The 22,060-nt window shown below is 43.0% G+C and overlaps 1 long non-coding RNA gene across 1 annotated transcript in view; it reads right to left on the bottom strand.

Annotated features, from left to right (window-relative positions):
- LOC138493129 (uncharacterized) overlaps window positions 1–22,060 on the bottom strand; it is a 364,623-nt gene that overhangs the window by 169,978 nt on the left and 172,585 nt on the right. The window lies entirely within an intron of this gene.

The raw sequence follows: 22,060 nt of genomic DNA, 5'->3' as shown, positions 1-22,060 counted from the left end.
CAGGTATTTGAACAGATCAGCTTGTTGCTTGGTATAAATCACAAGTTTTCTTTGATTTGATTTGTATGTTTGTATGTTTATAGTGCGTCGGTAGCCCGCAGGCATCAGGGCGCAGAGAGATAGATTCATGTTAAGTCGTGGGTAGGAGAGAAGCTAAGAGGTGGAACATTATTTAAAAAGATGGGTCTTTAGATTTTTTCTGAAAATTAGCAGATTTGGCTCTGCTCTCAGCGAGACTGGTAGGTTGTTCCACTGCTGGGCAGCACGGAACGGGAATGATTTCCCAGCACCAGTTGTTCGGAGTGCCTGGGGTATCTGTAGCCTGCCTTGTGTTTGGGATCTTAGAGCCCTGTTAGGGATATATCGGGTAAATTTGGCTCTAAGATAGGATGGAGCCACTCCATATAAGCACCTGTGAACCAGCGTCATAGATTTAAAAAGGATTCTATCCTCTACTCTGAGCCAGTGGAGGGATCTTCTGGCCTCTGTCACATGGCTTCTTCTATCAATCTTTTTTATGATCCGGACTGCGTTGTTCTCCATTATCTGGCATTTGCTTATGCACTTTTTAGGTGCTGCCAGGAGCAATGAGTTGCCGTAGTCAAGACGTGCCAGTATAATGGCCTGTCAATTGTGGCCGTATTTTCTTCTGTTAGTAGTGGGCGTATGGCTCTCAGTAACCTGATGTAATATGCGTTATTTTTATGGAGATAATTTGTATGGGATTCAGATCCCAGGGACGCCTCCAGCATCATCCCAAGTGTTTTCACATCAGGGACCACCTTGATGCTTGAGTCTTTGATAGTGAATTCTTCAAACTCTTTACCAAGCTTGCCCCTTGCTTGACTGGAGCCGAAAATCATGAGTTCGTTTTTTTTACTATTCAAGCACATCCAGTTGTCTTCCATCCATCTATCTATCAGGTTGTATATGGTTGTAATATTTTACTTCTCTATTTGATAATCTCCTTCCAGCTCTATCACCAGCTGTGTATCATTGGTTAGTTGGTGAAGTGAACACCAATAGATTCTAGCAGTACACATAGATATTTCATGAATAGGTTGAAAAGGAGGGGAGAGATGCTAGCTCCCTGCGGAACACCTGCACTTATGGCAGAGGATGTAGAGAACTTCTCTTCCCAGTGAATTCTGGCTACATGGTCTGTGAGAACGATGTTAGCCATGCCAAGGCTGCCTTAGAGCACCCCGCTGTTTTCTCCAAAACTTGTTGTAAAAGTGTATGGTCGACGAGATCGAAAGCAGCGCTTAGATCTAAGAGCATTAGGATCCCTGGTGTGCCCTTATCTATTATGGAATGCATACGTGTTTGGAGGTCCAGCATAGCAGTTTCCGTGCTGTGAGCCGCATGAAAACCCGACTGTTGCTCGTGCAGAATATTGTTGGCTTCCACATGTACCTGTAATTGTCCTGTGGCAATTTTGTCCATAATTTTCAATACAAAGTTGGTGTTAGTGATAGGGCGCATGTTAGTAGGATCTTTGGGATCCAAACCTGTTTTTTTTAACAACGGTGTGATGGTCACCTTTTTTATAGCTTTAGGGATATTACCATCGTGGAAATATGCGTTAATTATCTTGGTTAACACTGGTGCGAACAGCTCTTTATTTTCCACGATGATTTTGGGGGGGATTAGATTTTCCGCGCAGATAGATGGTTTCATTTTAGCCAACACTTTCACCATCTCGGCCTCTGAGATTGGTTGGAAATCAAAGTTTTCCAGTTCATAGGGCTGAGAGTTAGCTGCTATCGAAGGAAGGGATTCTTTAGCAGTTTCTCTGGCCAGGATGATGGCTTCTCTAGCTTTTTGGGTTTTATTTTCCAAGGCTTTTTTTACATTTTCACAGTCTTCCTCTGTGGGAGTGTATGGGGGAGACATGGATTTAGGTTTCTCATATGATTTGAGGATATCAAAGAGTTTGCTGGCTGCGTTTGGTGCGGCCTCAATCTGCTTGTTAAAATATTCCGCTTTCGCGGTTGTGATGCAGTGTCTATACTTGACGTTCGCCTGATTCCATTGCTCCTTGGAATCAGGGGAAAGATCTTTTCGCCAGATTCTTTCTAAACGTTGTTTTTCAATCTTAAGGTTCCGGAGTGTACTAGTGAACCAGCTTTGGTGGTTACAGGTTTTTCTAACCATTTTGGATTTGAGGGGGGCGTACTGATTTACCATCTCTGAAATGTAGTTAGTATAGGTTTGTAGTAGTTGCTCACAGGTGTCCCCGGTTTGGAAACATTCACCAATTTGGCGGAGACGGGGCTCTAGCTGTTCTGGGACTATACCTTTAAAGTTTCTGCTCATAGTATTAATATGAGGGCTATGTTTGTGGCTAGGTGCGACTGGTACACAGATCTCAAAGAGAACTTTAAAATGATCTGACCATATACACGGCTGGGTAGATATATTCTGGGTAGCTAGATTGTGTGTTAAACTGTGTGACTTCCAGTATTTCTGTCATTTCAGGACAGCTGCAGAGACGAGGGTGTAGAGCAGTACTGAACACAGAAGGAGATGCTTCAACAGACCAAACTAAGGAACTTTGTGTTCCTAAACTATTCCGAGGAGATGCAGTTTTAATCCACAACCACGTAAGGAACAAGTGGGACGAACCCCCTTTTTGTGGTCCGTTCATTGTGGAAGACATCACGCCGTCTGCTGTCAAAATGCATGGTAGGCATGCTTGGATATGTTTGCGGGACGTTAAAATCTTTGCTGGAGAGACTCCTCTGCCTGCACCACTACACGACAAAGCAAGTACAAGCATCAGGGAAGAACCACAGCACGTGCAGATGAGATCTATGATGAGGAAGAAGGACCCAGAAGCTGACAAGTAGAAAGACAAAGAATTAATTGGACTGTGGCTTGATTCGGGACACTCCTTTTTAAGTAATTTATAAAAGGATCAACAAATACTGGTTCGAACACTCTGTGCTGCCATCTCAGGGTGAAAGAAGATCTTTAGTTTTTAAAGCAACAGTAGCTAATTGACTTTGGACTGAGGCATTCTTAAGCCTTGATAAGAAGCAGATTATGCCAGATTTTGATCGTGGACACAGCAATTGCAAAAGGGTACAATACCAAGTGTCGTTTGCCACTGAGTTCCTGTTTGGATTTACTTATGGTGTCACACAGTAGTGACCTTTCTAGACATATACTTACTTATTTCGAGTTGGTGCTGCATGCTTACCCTTCGGTGGTGGGGAGAACCACTCGCATTCCAGCTTTTGTACAAAATCCTAAGAATTAAGAAGTTATAAAAAGATTACTCATAGTCATCACTGAACAATTCTTGCAGCTCCCTGAATACAGTGAGGAGAGTACAAATGCCCCTATCAAACAAAGCAGCCCATAGACTAGTCAGTGTGGTGTTCTTTCGTCTTATTGAAGAGTATCCGCACCATGTTGGGAGACACACCGATGTGCGCACCTTCCTAAGGGAGCCAAGAAACACTGCCAATCTGAATGTGATCCTGGAAGGTATCATCATCTAAGTGAGCATCTATTATGAGCAAAATCACAGGTCGGTTTAGAAACATTTCTTCGAGGGACAGATCAGAAGTTGCTGACAGAGAAAGACTTGGTTCCTGCTGAAAGAAATTCAACATGTCGTCTGGGCTGAGGCAGATTCGAGGCATAGATTGGGTGATATCTATGTCATTCAGATGGTTTAGACTAACTGAGGTCTTTTTTCTTCATACTAAAGAGGCGTTTACATTTCGACTGGTGAAAGACTGATTCCAGAGACACAGAGAAAATAGTTTTTGTCATCCAGTAAGCAGACAACTGATAAAGGATGAGTTGCTGAGTCGAGACAGCAGCTTCAAGAAGCAGTTCACAATGCTGATGTATTAAAGGTTGCACGTTTTTCCTTCCTTAGGTAGTCAAGATGGGAACCTTAAGCAGCAATATCATTCTACCACATGAAGAAAGGCACTCACGTTGTCCAAGAAGTAGATGTTGTAGGTTAACGTATCATGTGTAATCTACACTTGCATTTTGTTCATAATCTTACTGCTTTCCTTGACTGTGAGAATAGCATTCTATATTGGTGCACATGGAGCTAACACTTCTGTGCATATTTCTGAACAGAGGGAACATGTACGCGTGGCAACGACTAGGTAGCCTACACCCTATGTAGTTATTCCTGTTCCAAAGAAAGATGGCAAATTGCCTGAGCTTGAGATGGATGTCACTAATAATCGTTCACAAGTAAAGAGTGTGGCAGAACTTATTTTTGGACACCAGAAACAGGCAAGACCAAACAGGCAAGGCAAAGGGTTGATAAAAGGTGAGCCTACACAAGTAACACATGCAAATACACCTGGTCCAGTGTCAATTGAGCCAAAAGCAGTTTCAAAAAGAAGATCCCAGATTGAGATTATGAGACATTTTCATGCTCAAATGGGCTGCTGAACAGATGAGATGTTCTGAACTTTCTCCTACACAGGGAACCTGGACAGATGTTCCTTGGATTAATTCAGTCAGAAGAAGATATATTGGTACACTTCATGCTATGATTATGGAAGCTCATATGAAAAGAATGAGACCTAAAAGAAGCACACAGGAAGATATTTATGAATTAAATGATTACCTGGACAGCACAACACACTTGGGAAATACCATATGGTACCAACACATGAAGGAAGTTGTTTTGTATGTGCACTCCTGCCATACAGCACGGGGAAGTCAAAGATCTTCATAGCTGTTGAAATAGATGTGCACACAGCACATTGCCTTTCGCACATAGCACTTTGCAAGACCAGAGGCCAGTTTGTTTGAATTGTGCTTCTCTCAAATGGGCAACTGAAGGGACAGATCCAGATGAAGACGATTATATTCAAGATATAAAGACAAGAAACAATGCAAAAACAAGGAGTAGCGTGATCAGATATGAAAAACCTAGAGTAAAAGGAGGTGAAATCAGAAGGGAAGTGAATAAAAAACTGGAGCCCGCAGGAAAATCTGCAGACGATATTCGAATTTGGAAGAACAGAGCTCAGATGCAGATCTGGGGATCAGTGTTATCACCAGATGGATGGGAAAAAGAAGTGGTGATCTGCAGAGCCTGGATGGTAACTAATCGTCCTGAATCCACTATTTTGAATGTACAAGAGGGGTGCAAACCGTTGTGGCAAAGACTTTCTAAACTACTGACATGAGTCGAAGATAGCGGAGGACCCCTGAAAATAGTACCTTTGGAGAGCTCAAAGCTGTGTTTCAGAGGGAATGGTACAAGAAAAGTTGGAGAAAATCAGATGTGTGATCGTATCTATGATACATCAGGGATGGTGCATGGAACAGCAGTAATCATGGATCATTTTTTTTGTTGATTAAGCATATTATCAGGTAACATTTTAAACCTTTTTTATGCTTTAGTTTTCAAAATAAATAATGTTTACTTATTACTTCATAACATAATGAAACAAAAAAATGTACGTTTTCCAATTTAAATTTCTATAAAAATCACTTTTTTAGATTTTTTTATACAGTTTAAAAAATTACTTTTCTGTGCTCCAGTCCGTTATGTAGGGATCTTTTCTTTCTCAATAATTTTTCCAAATGCATCCTTAACAAATGCCAATAATGCTAGAATTTCAGTTGTTCTCCTCCATTGGTTGGGGTGATCCCAAAGTTCATTAGGGGTCAATATCGTTGAATGTTGAAGAAGTGAACCCAGGTATTTTGTTCTTCAATCTTTCAATACCAGGCATTCGGTCATTAGGTGTGCTAAAGTTTCAGGACAAAATCTGCATGTTTAGTTACGGATACTCGCTGGTTTCCGTCTCTCCATCACCTCCCTTGTCGGGTAAAGGTTGAAACAAAATCTCATGTATTTTTGTCTCAGAATTGGCAAGGGGAATTTGTTCAAGTATCTAGGAGTTTCTCCTCATTTCCTATTATCTTTGCTTATTCTTCCCCCACTTTTCATAGTTCGGATCCGTTCTCCTGTAGATATACAGTCCAGATCAAATAGTTTTTTCTTGACATCTCAGGATTTACAAGTAGCATTTCTTCACTTAGCACTAAAGATTTTAGAATTTCCATACATGTATTCCTCCATTCGTTGAGGGACCTTTCACTGTTTATTTTCAGTGCCTTTTCAGTACCTCAAATCCACCTTCTCCTGCGGGAAATGCTGACAGCGCATTTAATTGCCGCTGTAGCCCCACCTCAGTTTGGTTGAGTAAGGGGAGGTCGTCCACGTGGAGGAGTCTTCCCACTGTTGTTTCTGCAGTGCTAGGTGGAAAGCATTTTACATCTTCAAAGGCCTCCTCTACGTCGGAAATGTATAAATTAAATATAGCTGGCGCCAGTCTACAGCCTTGTTTTATCCCTTTAGTAGTCCAAATTACGTTCGACAGTGTTCCTGACCTGTCCAGCCGCACTCTTATTGATGTTCCAGAGTGTAATAGCTCCAGGGCTTCTCTCAGGTCAGTCGGGCATCCCCAGGTTTTCAGTTTCTACCAAAGTATCTTCCTGTCTATAGAGTGAAATGCGTGAGCTAAGTCTATTGATTCAATATAGATCATATTGTGCTTGGTGGCTTTTGCCCTGCATTTGAACATGTTTCTCAAGACCAAGTTCAATGCCGTTCCTGTTCCTTTTTTGAAGCCCGACTGCCACCGATCTTGATGATTACTTGTCAGAGACAATTTATTGAGATGTTTCAAGAGTATTGCCAAGAACCATTTTTCAACCACATCTAAAAGGGCGATAGGTCTGCAATTGGTGGGATCAGACCTATCGCCCTTCTTGTAGATCGGTACCACTATCGATTTCGAACATGATTTTGGTATTGTTTTTGTCGGTTTGATCTCCTCGAATAAGTTCAGCATAATGTTCGGCCAATGTTCCGGATTTCTTTTTAGTATGGCGTTGGTAAGGCCGTAAGGGCCAGCTGCCCTGGAGGAACTTGCTTTTTTTTTTTTTTACTTTGTTTATTTTAAATCAAGGCAGGATGGCAAATATACAAATCACGACATATTACAAGAAATGCTTATTCAGGTTTTTTGATCCCCAGTCCTCGTTTCCCCCACCAGGCTTCCTCCCTCCGGCCTCTCCACCCCTCAGGTTTGGAGGCGGACTTTTCCCTCCTGGGTTATCCAGTTCGCAGCTTAGCGTCTATGTGTCTTCTTCAGGGTTCTCTTGGTGTTTCAGGATCCATCGGGCCCTGGTCGGTTTGTAGGTCTGGGCGGGGAAGCGCTGGTCGTATTCCAGCACTGGGCTCCAAACATTCTGAAAGCGATGGAGCGTTCCAGCCTGTGCTGCCGTCACCTTCTCCGCGATCAGGATGTCCCAGAGTTTAGACCACCATTGAGCTATCTGAGGGCCTTCTGGGGATTTCCAGGCCCTGGCCAACACCGTTTTCCCCGCCAGAAGGCAGTGTGTCAATAGTTTAGACCTGGTCCCGGAGCGCGGGTAGATCGTGGGGATCGGAGCTCCCAGCAAAACTGGTTCAGGTTCCAGAGGAATTGCCGTTCCCGTAATTTGTGTGATGGTCTCTAGGCATGTCCTCCAGAACTGTCGTATCTTTGGGCAAGCCCACCACATATGGAAGAAGGAGCCTGGGTGACCACATCCTCTCCAGCAGGCATGATCCACTTGTGGCTTCATGTGGTGAAGTCGAAGGGGCGGGTAATACCACCGGAGGAGCACCTTGTACGCACATTCCCTATTGGTAACGCAGGTGGAGGAGGTATGTGTTCTGGTCCATATGTCCACCCAGGTTTGGTCCTCGACCGGATGACCTAGGTCCGCCTCCCATTGAGCCATGCAGCGGGTCTTTGTGGACAGGAAGCCCCTTAAGAAGCGCCTATATAGGGTGGATACCCTGCCCCGGGTTGGAAGGTCCCCCAGTGTCAGTTCCAGGGCGGTGGGTGGGCGTGCTGCTGTCTGCAGAGTTTGGGGGTGCGAGCACCAGTGGCATAGCTGGATATAAGTGAATCTGTCCCTTTCCTGGAGTTGGAACTTCTCCTTACATTGGGCGAAGGTGAGGGGTGTCCCTCCCATATATAGCTGGTCTATGGTCTCCAGCCCGCCCTTTATCCAGTTCCGGAAATTGCGGGGGTCCGCTCCGGGTGAGAAGGATGGGTTATGGAAGACCGGGGAGCGTGGGCTCAGTCCTCTTGGCACTCCCTTTTGCTTTAGTGCCCAGTCCCAGGAGCTAAGGGTGTTTTTAGTTGATAGAAGGAGGTCTCCCCAGTGTGTTTTGAGGGGGGGCGGAATGTGTGGCAGAAATCGCAAGGGTAGAGGTACTTGTGATTGTTCCAGCTCTACCCACCTGGGGCGGTTTGTTATAGTTTGCCATGCCTGAGTCTGTGCTAGTTGAGCTGCCACACTATAGGCCCTCAAGTCCGGAACCCCCGAACTTGCTTTTTTTTAAATCAGGGACCACATTTCCTCCTTGTCGAATTTGAGTGACCATACTGAGTTAGATGATACTGTTGTCCTTGGATTTACGCTCACTGTGCTAGAGAACAAGCCTGCAAAGTGTTTCTCCCACGTGGTAGATGGTACTGAGTTGTCAAGGATAGCATCTTGAGGAGCTGTTGAAGCATTGAGCAACTTCCAGATCTCAACTGTGTTTTTATTGGCTATCAGACTTAACATTCTCTCCCCGTTCATTTGCAAAAGACGGTGTTTGTAAGTTTTTAGCCAATTTTTAAGTGATTGTTTTTCAACTCTTATAGCCTCCCATAGTTCCGGTGTCCTCGCTTTGCTATAGTGGCAAGATAGTTTTTTTTAGAGCTTTTTTCCTGTCAGCTACTTACTGGCTAAATGCGTGTTTCTTAATATACACTCTTTTTAATCCAGCACCTTTTTTTACCTGGAAGGCCTTCAGTGCCAGGGGGTATTGGTTAAGTGGTATTGTTCTCCCGGAGTCGTCTTTACTTTTGCCGATTTTCAAGGACTCAGTCAATCCCTTCACTGCTGTGTTGGAGATTCTTAACTGATTAAGACCAGATGTAACCTCGATACTAGGCATTTTCTGTGTTAGCAGAACTGGCATCATTCTGCCCTTTGATTCCACATTATCTCTAACAGGTTGTGATCACTGTTTGCACAGTTTATTACCTCCAAGTATCCCATCTGTCCCAATAGGGTCTCGGAGGCAAATACATAATCAAGGATTTGGGTCTGATTTCCCCTCTTCCAGGTGGCATTAGGTGGAGTGTCACCCCTCATGTGCCCATTCATTAGGTTGATGTTTCTTTTTTTTAGCTCTTCTCTCCATCGGAGTCCTCTTAATATCTTTGAGTTGATGTTTTTTGGTGCATCAATTATCAGCTCCTGTCTGGAACTGAAGCATTCTATTTAAGTTGCCACACACCAGGATATCTATATCTTGTCAATATAGCCCATGACAATATCAGAGAAGTTTACCGCCAAAGGGGATGCTGGGTTCCAATAAAGATTACAGATTAGAAGGTACAATTTATGATGTAGATTATAATCTTTTTTTAGTACCATGAACTGAATGAGTGGCGAGGGATTCTGCTAAGTGTGCATTGACCATCTATTAGTTCTCTTAGTGGTTGTGATCAACGCCGCCATCGGTCTTCCCATCTCCCCTTTTGTAGCCGTGTTTAGGAAGATTTCTTAGCCCTCCAGGGTAGGTTCCTCACTTAGCCAAGTCTCCACAACACATCATATTTATCAAATGCCAAATCTCCTTGCCCCAAAAGGTGCGCAAAGCCTCTAGTGTTCCATGAGCCAATTACTAGTTGTTGAAAGAGGATTGCATCAGTGTACTGTGGTCGTTATGACTTGGTGGATAGTGTGCCTGCTAGCCAGCTCCAATCTTCCTTTTGAAAATCATGGCGAGCATATCCTGTTTCTTTATTGGAAGTTTGTCTTGCTTGCAGGTCATCTTGCATGACCCGCCTTGGGGGAGTAGTTCTCCATCCTTTTGTCTCAAATCCCGTAGTTTCATCTAGGAGGTATTCTTTACCTCTTGTGTTTTTCGTTTTCAATGAATCCTCTTTCCCCTGGTTTTTAGACTGATAATTGTCCTATTCCTGTACACTTTTCATTGTGGGTTTAATTGTCTCCTTTTCTTTGAGCCAGAATCCCATAGTTAGAAGTCTGTGACCTTCTTTACTTAAGATACCCTTTGTTCTACGATCTGAGGAATGAATCATTACTCTGTCCAGGCGATTTTCCTTTGGAAATTCTATTAAGTGCAGATCTCTTGATTGTATGATCCTAAGTTCAGCCACAGTGCCAATGAGTCTCATCACATTGGCTCTAATTAGGATAAAGTTGTTGTTGATTTTCAGTGCCCTCTCTAAAATGAAACTTGAGATGGTTCTGGTGTCATTTTTGTCAATCTTCCTTGTAATTTTGAGATTGTCGTTTACCTTTGTTACTTGTCTCCATCCTGGTTTTAGAGGAACTTCCTTCCTTTCTAATTCCCCTTTTCTTTTATGCTCCCATATTTTTTATTGATCAATTGCAATTTGTTCTGAGTCATTTTTCTCCTTTCCTAGTGCTTGTGAACTCCCTGTCAATGTTGAGTGTACTCTCGATTTCCTTTCTCTTTTTTGAATTTTGTTTTGGTTTCAAAGCAGCAATTTATTCCTTGGCACAAGAATAGTTAACAACTACACCAACAAATATAAATAAATACATGTTAAACAAAATAAAACGGAGTATGAATGTAGTTGGATAAAAGATGACGCAACGCCAGCTGATCCAAAGGATGGCTTCCAGTTGCCAGGATCTTTGATTTTATCACGTTCAAAATTTGCACACATATTGTTCTCACACTTCTTGATTTCCTTTCTCTTAATGAATCTTCTATTTCTACAGTCCTCTCCTTGTCTGTAAGTCTTACTGTCAATGGGTTTTTTATTATAGATTCTTGTTCCTTAGCTGGCTCAACCTCCCCTTCTGATTCAGAGAGCGAGACACCATCCTCCTCATTTTGCTGATTTGCGTTCCAGTCTCCACTTTGACTAATTGGGACTAGCCACTTCTATATCATCAGAGTAGGTCGATATATTTAGTAAGGCCTCATCGATGTCACTTTCTTGGACCTTTTCTAGATCTTCTACCTGAGTTTTAGTGAGGTGTTGATCTACTGCACTTTGTAATTTGTCTGTACTTAAATTTTCTGTACTCTTTTTCTGAAGGTCTTTCAAAGATCTCTGATTCTTCTGACCGTTTTATGTTTTGGATGATAGTGCCTGATTTTGTTTTTGTCCCTTTTTTAATAGAAACTGCTAGTGCCCCCAATTTATCTTTTTCCGACTGTGTCTTAGCCTGTGTTTTTTTCCCCCCAAGTATTTTTTGCTGATTGTAGTTTTTTCCTAAATGCTAGTCTTTTTGTCTGTGGGGAATCTGTGCTTTTCGTTAGTTCTTTATCCCCCCTCCCAGTTTGCTGAAGATGTGAAAGGTCTTGGGAGGGGAGTGAATGACGGTTGTTGTATTTCCTTATGCTCCAAGTGCAGTGTTTTGCCTAATACTTTGATTACTTCGTGCTGTGTCAATACAGAGGTCGGTCTAGTCCCCTCCTCCCTGTCTACTTCATTGTCCACAGGTACAATTCCGTCAGTGTTTGGTGTCTTTGAACCACTGTTTTGAGCCTCTTGTGCTTTGTTGATGCCTTCAGTTTCCCCCATCGTTGTCCCCAACTGTTTGGAGCCCTCTTTACTCTTGTTCATCCATGGTTGGGGATTTTTTAAATGTGTGTTGGGAAAGAATCTTTCCGATCTTCTTCTCTCTTTGTCCAAGATTATAGGCTCCAATATGCTCTTCAAGATATTGGTGATTTGCTCTTCATTTTTGTCCATGTTGTTTTGCAGGGCAGTGATGAACCCTTCTACATAAATCATTTTAGTCTGCAACATGGCAATCACTGTTGTTTCATTTTGAATTTGTTCGTTTTGATTTTCAATTAGCTTCATAAATGGAGCCATTGTTATGCTGTTATTAATTTTGGATCAAATGTGCTGAGGCAGTTGGTTTCGTCCTTACGTTTTTCCACCTGAGATGCTATTAAATCAATTAGCAAGTCCTCATCAGGTGAGTGGGATCTGGCTTCCTCTGTCTTAACCCTTTGACGTTTGTTTTGGAGAGTCATCCACGTTGATACCACAGGATCGTTTATGCACCATTTACTCGCAGTAGAAGTTGCTGGTTGAGCTGGTTGTTTTTTTTCCAGCGACTCTGGTGTCAGCCCATGATTGCATATCTTCAGCAATCTTTGTCTATGCATACTTTCCTGTTGCAGCCCCGCCTTTTAAGCCAAGACAATGATTTGCCTGGTCTGTAATTTTGTTAGGAACTTCGTGTAGGATCTCTTGACTTTGACCAGTCCCCAAAGACCCTTCTCTGTTTCTCACTTCCTGTTGTCTTCTTGGACCATTAGTCTTTAGGCTGGGGCGCCGTGTTCTTGATATTTCCTCCTCTCTTGGCGGTTTCCCATTCCCGCCCTTGACTTTCATCTTTTCTGTTGTAATGGAACCGTTGATTCCCATTTAATAGCACTGGCGTTATGCCCCTCGGTTTCCATGCACTTTGGATTATTGTGTGCATGTTGATTGTTCAGAGTTTATTTTTACATTTGTTCCAAACATGTAGGTGGAGTGGGGATCGTCTTTACAGTTTTCCTCCTGAGTCACTCTCTGATATTTCCCAGCCTCTGTTAGTTTAATGTGTCTTGGTCCTTCACTAGGATCAACTGCTACCTTGTTAGTAAGAGTCTTTGACGGTAAAGACGTTACGTGGTGTATAACATCCCCCTGTGTGAGCCCATCCTCCACTCCTGTGGTGTCTCCTGTATTCTCGCTCATTATTTTACTCGGCGATGTTGTAAGGTCAATGCTCCACTCTGTAATAGTTTCAGCAGCAATTGCTTTGTGAGCGACTAGTCCAGACTCTGTCTGCAGAATATTTCTATGGGAGCAGTGTTGCTTGTTACTTCTACTGTTGGATTCAGAGGGCATCCTTTTACCAAAAATGCCTTTTCCTGTTCGTTATTGTCAGCGGATGAACGAATTGCAGTGTCATTATTATCATCATCCCAGTCTTCCAGGGCACGCTGTAATTCATTTAGCGTGCTGTTTTCCATCTCAGTCTCCTGGTCCCTTTCCATAAAATTTTATTTTTTGTGGAGCGAAGAAACAACACAACATGAATTGCAGGAGCACTAGAACCAACCAATGCGCCGCAGATCAAAGGGTCAATGGCCAACAGTCTCTGCGGTGCTTACTCCTCGCCCCTTATTTCTTGTGACCCTGTGTTCTTGTACTATTTTTCAAGGTGCTTGTGCACAGGGACTCTAGTACACCAAAGACATTAGGAGGTCTGGGGCAGAGGGGGTAGGGGGGTCTGAGTTCTGAAAGAGTGCCAATCATAATGTGGCAGAACGGCCGACAATCAATATTAGTCAGTATGATGTGTGCAATGAACAAAGTCATCTAAAATATCCTTGTTTATTTTAAGTTGGCAGCTCACTATTTTCCGTAGTTCCATTTCACGACCAGCACACCCACCCCCGTGCACCGCAGTCACTTACTTTCAACTCCAAGTGTTGCAAAGATTTCTTCCAGCGGTATCCGTTGACAAAGCTGATTACTAGGTTGTGGGGTAGTTACACGAGCACGACCGCGTATCACTGTGAAACACCGGTGAACACTTTTCCTTTCATTTCTCCTTTCCGTTTTGCTTCCGCCACACTGAGAGCGTTTAGAGGTAGCAGAACACACTGGTTACACACTGGGAATGCTGCGTAAAGGCACAGCAGCCGACAATCCTCGCTCCAAACATTGATGAACACTTTTCGTTTCACTTCTCCTTTCCAGATCATTAATGGGCTTGTGGATCCAAGGCCTACATAAGGCTACCTAAAGACTGGGGAGGAATATGCACACTGGTGAATGTCCATGTTCCGGCATTAGTGATTCCAAAGAGTGATCTAAATCATGACAGTTTCCCAAAAGCAGATGCTCACCTGAGGAAGAAGAGATCTGTGGAGCTGAAAAAGAGAATGAAAAGAGAGAACTACTTTTCAGCCAAATCAATAGAAGCCTTTGGCTCTATCCCATATGAACACAGACTGTTCAGCCAAACTTCTTCAGTGTTCCCGATGATTTTTATGCCAAGAATTCAAGTTGGAGCAAATACCAAGTGGATTAAGATAACCAGATGGGAATTGCTGCAAACGATTAACACTACTATAAAGGGATCCAATTCAATCAAAGAAGAGATGAGAGCAATAAAACTAATGACTCTCCAGAATAGATACGTCTTGGTCATGATCACAGTAATGGATGGAGGTGTTTGTGCAAAAATTGGAGAATCATTTTGCACATTCATACCTTCTCATGATGACGTGAATGGAACCTTGACATAGGCCATAGATATGCTGACAAAACTCCATGGCCAGATGATAGAGGAAGTAGAAGACATTGCTGATGACAGCTGGTTTGGATCGCTCTTCTCTTGGGTTCCACAATGGATAGCAGACATGTTCAAGTTTCTTAGAGCCCTGATCGTGTTGGTATTGCTTGGATTTTGTGTGATCAAGATAATAATCTCACAGTGCAAAAAGACAGCAAAGTAAGCCATCGGGATGAAAATTATGATTGATGTTGAACCAGGATGGAAGCCCAAAGATCTAAATGATGAAGAAATCAGGCACTTTGTGATGGCCAGTATCCATGCACCTGAGGGAACAAAGTTCCTGTACCCAAAGAACCATAAGAAATATGTGGGAAGATAGATCTATTGCAGTACAAGTGGACAGTGCATGCTCATGACATGCAACAAGGTTGAGCGTGTGAAATCAGCAGAATGTCGGAAAGGAGTCATAATGATATGGATCCCCAAAAAACATTACTTCAGACCAGGATGTCTAGAGGTGAAGGAGGATGAGAAAGTGGTTGATGAATCGTCCAAAGGGGGGAGTGTAGAGAAGGAGCCAAGTACCCCCCTCCAACTGCCCCACTCTTATTACCTATAGAATGGGAACCAAAGTATGTGACGTATGCGGAGCAGTTCAACCAACAAAAAGCAGAGCGTGGACTCTGTGCAGTACCCATAAGGGTACCAGTAGCTAAGAGAATCTGGGAGGCAAGGTACCCATTGAGAAAACCGTGCATGCCAGACAATATGATGGCCATTTGAATGAGATTCCTGAAGAAGCAGAGCAGATGAAAGGCAAGGATGAATGGGGATGTCACATATAAAGAGATGACGCACACAGAAGAGATGCAGAGACCAGAGAATGCAGATATTCTATAAGACATCAAGAAAGTACCAAGGATAAGTGATATCTTGGGGTCAAGGTGAAGAAGCTTATTCCACAGGCACAGATGAAGACATTAAGCTAGTTCATATGTGTACAGATGTACATAAACACAAGCAGCAGAGTAATCCTGAAAGCTAGCTTCAAGCTTTATAGTAGATAGATTGCGGCAAGCGTGTATATATATATATATATATATATATATATATATAGATGCAAATGGACAAATAAAAGATGGATGTTTCCACCTTAGGTTATAAAGCAGTGCTGAACATGAACAAAAAGGCCTCACTTCAGTGTGTTGCAGTCAAAAGCAATTTTAATTACAAATGAATATCAGCAGAAGGAGTTGGATGAGCCAAGAAGCCAAAGTCTTATCAAGCAGGAATTGGCTGACATTGGATACAAATTGTGTGAAGGAACAAGAGGCTCCTGTTCAGAAGGCTTGAGCAAAACAAAACACGTCAGAGGACTATTAACAAATAATATCAAATACAAAAAAAGCTCGATTTTCATGGTGTCCAGTCATGTGGAAGGAAGCAATTGGACGATCGAGGTGGTCACACCTACGCACGAGGTCAGGCTGTGCCTTCACTACTTAAAATTTCTCAGAGTTCAGTACAAACTCAAGGCAAAACTTCAAAGCATAAATTGACACTGGACCATTGAGGTGATGATGGATTGATATAATAATTGGTGGGAAGCTAGTTTCTAGATGAGCCCACTAACACCTGGATGTTCAGTCTGCGTGCTGCTAAACGTAGGCGGAAAAGTACTGATGGGAGTTAGAAGCTAACAAATAATAGAGGACCGCGTAATTAAGGGTCCTATTGTTTGTGTAGCCAATGGAATGTCGTGTATTTGGTGACGATCGTAGTGGCCATTTTGAGGGGAGGACTTAGTTGCCCCACCTGATGTTAAGCACACTATCACTTTCTTTCACGGTGCTATACTGATATGGAACTTATACTTAGCTATTAACTTAGAGCCTATCCCTTTCCTCGATAGGTTTTTGTAGTTTGCCACGTAGGGAGTGACGTAGGTCAATGCCAATGATGACGATTTTATGAACTATAACCTCAGTTTCTACTAAGATGCGTTGAGTAAGAGGATCGAACAAATGCTGTTGTTCGTTGTACTCCTTGTTTTATATACTTGTTAATAAAACAGACTCCCCTTTTGCCAAACTACCTGAGTCGTTTTGATTATTGATGTATGAATAAAATATGCATCCCCATCCATCTACGGGGTATTGCTACTCATCTTAAAGGGCTCGGCAATCCAGTTCACTGGAAAGTCGACCTATGCCATGTCTGCATTAGGAGTAAATCTACATTATTGTATTCACGTTTAATAGATTAGCCGTATAAACACTAATGCAGTGTTAAGAGTTGTTTAGTTGTTACTATTATGAAAGCAATAACTAACTGGGTTTTTTCCCCTTTTCTTTTCCTTTGGAACTCGTTTGTAAACAATGATATGGATTACAATGGGTTTTTGTTAATTAGGTACACGTATGGATAATATATAACTGTTATTGATTGTGGTGATCAAGAACACCTAGAAGTCTTGAAGAAGATCACCATGGGCAATGTTCCCTCTAAGCTGTGCGCATGTGTGCTTGCCCAGCTTCCTTCTGGGTGCCGCTCAGAAGAATTTTAGGAGCGCACACAGACAATAATCACCTATTCAATAAGATTTAATAAGGCACAAGCCACAGCAATTACCTGAAATGTTCTTTCTCTTACAATAAGCAACTAGTCTTGATATTCTGCTCATTTGCATTTGCGAGGGTGACCCTAAACACTTAAAATCCCTAACAGCAAAATAAACACACAAGAAGTTAAAAATGAATGTGAAAAACTGGCTCCATGAGCAGAAGAATCTAACCAAGATATGCCTGCACACATTAACCAAATAATGTTCCCTCCCCACCCATGACTCCTAAACATGACTACAACACTTTCACCTTATGACTCTAACTTCTGCCCCAGAACACATTAAGATACTCGTGGACAACCTTGATGCTTCCTCTTTTGGCTCTGCGAAAGGTTAGCAGACATGCAGCTATATCCACTTGCTTTATGTTTGTTGTAATATGAATAACGTTCACGCGCCAGAATTTCTGTTACTCATTGTGCCTCACCAAAATCGTCACCCACAATATATAAATCGAACTACCAGATCAAATATCAGATACTGACTGTAAGTAAGCAGGCTACTCGGATGTGTAACCTTATCCCATACTTCCTATTCTTTGTACATATGTCACACAAGTGCTTTGAAATGCCCCCCTTCCAAGTTAACACATTATAACCCTGAAATATGAATTTGCCCTTTAAGGATTTTGTGAAGACGAATGTGATCCTCATCATCTCCTACTTTAGCATTGCTATCATTACCCTATAAGTGGAGAGCAGCATTGCAATACCATTTACTTTGCCTACAAGGGATAATGGGTATGGACTATGACTGGAATTACTCGTCTATAGTATCAGGGCACTGGATATTAAGACAGGAGAATACTTTTCACACAATCTGCATCTTTTCCAAGTCTTCATAGTTCCCTTGGTCATAGATCTTCACACATTACATGGTAACTCAGTGCAATACAAAAATGGTTTCAATGAGCACTTGTGTAATCCTACACAATGATATAAGGGTGGGGTATGTTGCAAACAATCTTGTATGCACTACAAAATAATTGTATATATGCAGAGTTATGACATTCTTAAAAATTCACATAATATGATGAGGCCTTAAATATGCCTTGCTTGCAAAGTATTGTGGGTCTCCACATTTCAAGTGGATGTTTACTACTACAATCCTACAGTCCCTCACTTACTTGCATGTGATAAACAAAGCAGCACATTTAAAAAACCAAGGCAGACATTTCAGCAGTACTCTGAAAGAAATGTGTTGCTTGTTTTCTAAAGAATACAAAATTCTAGTACCCTTCAAGATGGTTCTATGTGATATTTCCACATTTGAAAGACCGAACACAAAAACACAGATTTTTTCTGGCCCTTTTTGTGTTGGCTTTAAAATGCAAAAATATCACATACTTCCCCTGCAAGTTGATCCCTTCCTCACACCCACCCTCACCCGCGGGTTGTCTTGCTAATCAGGGGTTTTAACCCCACGAATACACCATTTCACCACCCCCTTCCCAGCATAACGCACACTTACTCCCCACACATATGTACACAGACACACACACAGAGACAGACAGACGCTCACCTGACCGGACACGCCTGCAGCGGCTCCTCTGGGTCTCACCATGCATGTCAGCCCCTGCATGCACTTGTGTGCAGCAGGGGCATGACAGTTGGATTTAGAAAGACCGCTCTGTGTAAAAATATATTTTTCACTTAACACTGTATAGACAACAGCACCTTCTTTTTCTTTCCATGCTCAGCTGCTGAGGGCTTTCAATATAACCATGTGTTCTGTGTGTATCGTCTACAGCACCTCCCTGCATCTTATTTAACTGATAACAAAGAATTACAGAAGAGGGATCCATAATTACAGAAGAATGCACTCAATCAGTTGTATCTCTGATGAATTGATGCTATCAACTTAAAACGCATATATATGAGATTTTCTTCAACAGGGCTCTATAATAAACCCCAGTAAGGCTCTTGTTTACATTTGATCTAGGCTGTGGTGCAGAAGTGTGGGCAAACCGAATTACTTTATTATGTGCCCTGTAATTTCACTCCCTATGTCAGGGGTAGAAGCAGGGCTCTAATCAGAATTTGCTCCCTACCTGGAGTCAAATGATTTTTGAGGGAGTAAAAAAGTAATTAGCTTTGCCTAAAGGGATACTTTCTGTGTATTAAAAGATGTTCTTTCCCCTTAAAATTCCTCCTGAGATCGGGCATTAATATTATTAGAGTTCCTTGTGGTCACAAATTCAATAAAATATCAGTGGAGTTTTGTGGTTGAAGCAATGATGTGTGTAGTATCTTGGGTGGCACGGATTATCAGGTAGTAAGCAGGACCCAGCCCAGTGCCAGATATGTACACAAGGTAAGCTTGCTTTATTGTTACAGGGGGAAGGTGAGTAAGGAGAGCAGGTAAAAAGCTTCCACTCCCTCTGGATCTCTATCTCTTTCCCCACCAACCGTTATCCCTGGAACTTAGGTGCCACCTAGGTTCTAGACCCCTCACCACATTCCAACCTCCACTCCACTTACACAAATACGCACAGCTCATCCTGCCAGATGCTAGGCCACTACAATATGTTCATTGTTTCTCTTTTTTGTTAGGCACATTTGGTTAGGGAGTAAAAATGGATGGTGCATATGTCTCTTAGCTGTAAGGCTGGTGTTATCACTTCCCACAAAACAATGTAATGTGGATAGTAGGCAAAGGCACAGGAATTTTTGATCATCATATTCTGAGGTGAAGTTATTTTGATGCAATTATCATCCGTACACATTATTAGGAGCATGTTGTCCTGGCCCTTGAATTACTTCATTTAAGTGGCACTTGAACTCCAATCAGCATGTTTTTTGACGCATTGCTTTTAATTGCCATTCATCCATCTGCAAATGTTGTATTCTTTCTGAATTTCTTGACGGCCCCATCAGTTACGACACGAGATATTGTGTTTTGGAATACACGTGACATGAGTGATTTTCCAGTGGCATAAAACATAAATATTTCTCTGCATAGAAGTACTTTTGCAAGGTACTTCGGCAGATGTAAAAGTCTTGGACTGGTTGATGAGTTTTCTGTATAATCACATATGACATATCCTATTTAAGCCTATGTGTCTGGAAAAAAGTGTCTTAAGATTTGTAAAGAATTGCAGTGGCTGGGGAGAAGACATTCCTTTCCAAACTCTCTTCTGCGACGGTAGTTCACTAAATATGCATGCTCACAAAGTGGCTTACCTCATTAGTCAGTTGCGCACATCAAAATAATTTGCGCACAACAGCCAACCAGTTCCGCACATAGAAGAAAATAATTAGAGGGAACATTGACCATGGGTCTTATGAATTTATGTGACCTATGTGGTAAAACACATGTTGGCAGGAAGATATATATTAGGATTGTAACCAAGGAAGAAACACTGTCCTTGCAAGGAACGGAGCACAGTTCTTACCATCTTAGGCTCCCATTTATCCCAATGGACATCCCGCTACATGTTAAGAGCGAGGGCTGCCGCAGTGGGTCCTGCACTCTGATTAAGGAGACAGCGCTCCTTACAAAGATGACCGCCGCCATCCACCCACTTCAGCAGACTCCCAATGTCCCTCTCAATGCCCTGCCCACACTTGCACCGGACTGGCTGCCTTGCAGCCAACTACAGGAAGCAGCGCAGAGCTGGCAGGCTTTGCCGGCACAGTTCAGCAATGAAGGCCCACAAGAAAGGCCTAAGCCTGTCTGTGCCTGTCCGTACATGTGCAGCAATCCGGCCATCCCCCAGTTTTCTCCTCTCTAGCCTACTCCTACTCCCTACATTGCCTCCCCTCTCCTCACTTCTTCAAGCACCTCTCACAACTGCGCCCCCGCCAGCCACCGCCAGCCACCATGAGAGACGTCTGGAGCACTTACACCAAGAGATGGATCAGCCACATGTCGGAAAAACCCCCTCTTTCCTCCTCCCCCCCTCTTATACCAATATCGGCAGTCACCTCTCCCTCACTACATCGAAGCTAGCCAAGACATTGCTACCCCTCCCTAAACTCACCCCATTCCAACCCCATCTACTCCATATCACTGATTCCTCTTCACCTGCCACCCCCACCTGGTCCTCTCTCACTCTTTACTAAACCCCACCCCCTTTCTCCCACAACTGGACATTCCACCACACCAATGCCTACTGCAAGCACATGTCAATCTCGGCCATGCAAGGTGTCCTCTCTCCTCACGACTCCATCTCCTCCTCGCTCTCTCATCTTGGCTGGCTTTCCTTTCATTCCCAACTCAAATTCCACTTCCTCTTTCTTGTCTGTAAACCTCTCACATCTCATTCTACACTCCCTCCCACTCTCTCTGATCTGCAGACCTCGCCCTTCTCTCTGTTCCCCCGTTCCCATGTGCCTACTCTCGTTTTTGCTCCTTTCAGCTCCTTGCCCCCCTCCACTGGAACTCCCTTCCTCTCTCTATCCGTTCCATCCCCACCTATTCCTCCTTTCGTGTCTCCTTGAAATCTCTTCTTCTCCACTCACCCCTTGATACTCGTATCCCCTCCTTCGACCTTCCCCTTTCCCCCATTTTTACCCTCCTCCTCTTACCTCTCTCTCCCTGCTCCGTTCCTCTTAAGTCCCCTCTCCTCCTCTCTCGCCCTCAGATTATTTCACTTCCTGTTTTCCACTTCCTTACCCTTCTCCATCCCCTCTTCCCTTGTTTATCTTCACTGGCAGATTGTTCTACGTGCTGTATTACTGGTTTGATTTATATTTTGTAATTGCTTCTACTGTTTTTATTGTATCCTTGTTGTTATAATGTAAAGCGCTTTGGCGTAAAGAGCTATATAAACTCAATAAACATAAACAGCTTCTCTGCGTGCTCGGATGATAGCCCCTGAGTCTCCACCTGGGTACTTTGCCAATCCCTGTTACTGGTGGTATAAGACTCAACTGCCTCTCCTCCTGTTCCTTACCCCTCTTCCCCGGCCCATTCCCCCCACTATCAGGACTGGCGCTATGGGCTACGGGACTTGCTAAGTAATCAGCTATGTCTTCGTCTTCACTCGATTGATAACTCTCCCCAATCACTTCCTCCTCACCTGAGTAGTCCAGTTTCTTCCGGCGGGTAAGTCCAATGTAAGGCTTC

The sequence above is a fragment of the Ambystoma mexicanum genome, chromosome 10, assembly GCF_040938575.1.
Source record: "Ambystoma mexicanum isolate Mex_15411 chromosome 10, UKY_AmexF1_1, whole genome shotgun sequence".
NCBI classification, from domain to species: domain Eukaryota; kingdom Metazoa; phylum Chordata; class Amphibia; order Caudata; family Ambystomatidae; genus Ambystoma; species Ambystoma mexicanum.
Note: the sequence above shows the minus strand (reverse complement) of the source record. Positions and strands in the feature narration are given on the sequence as shown.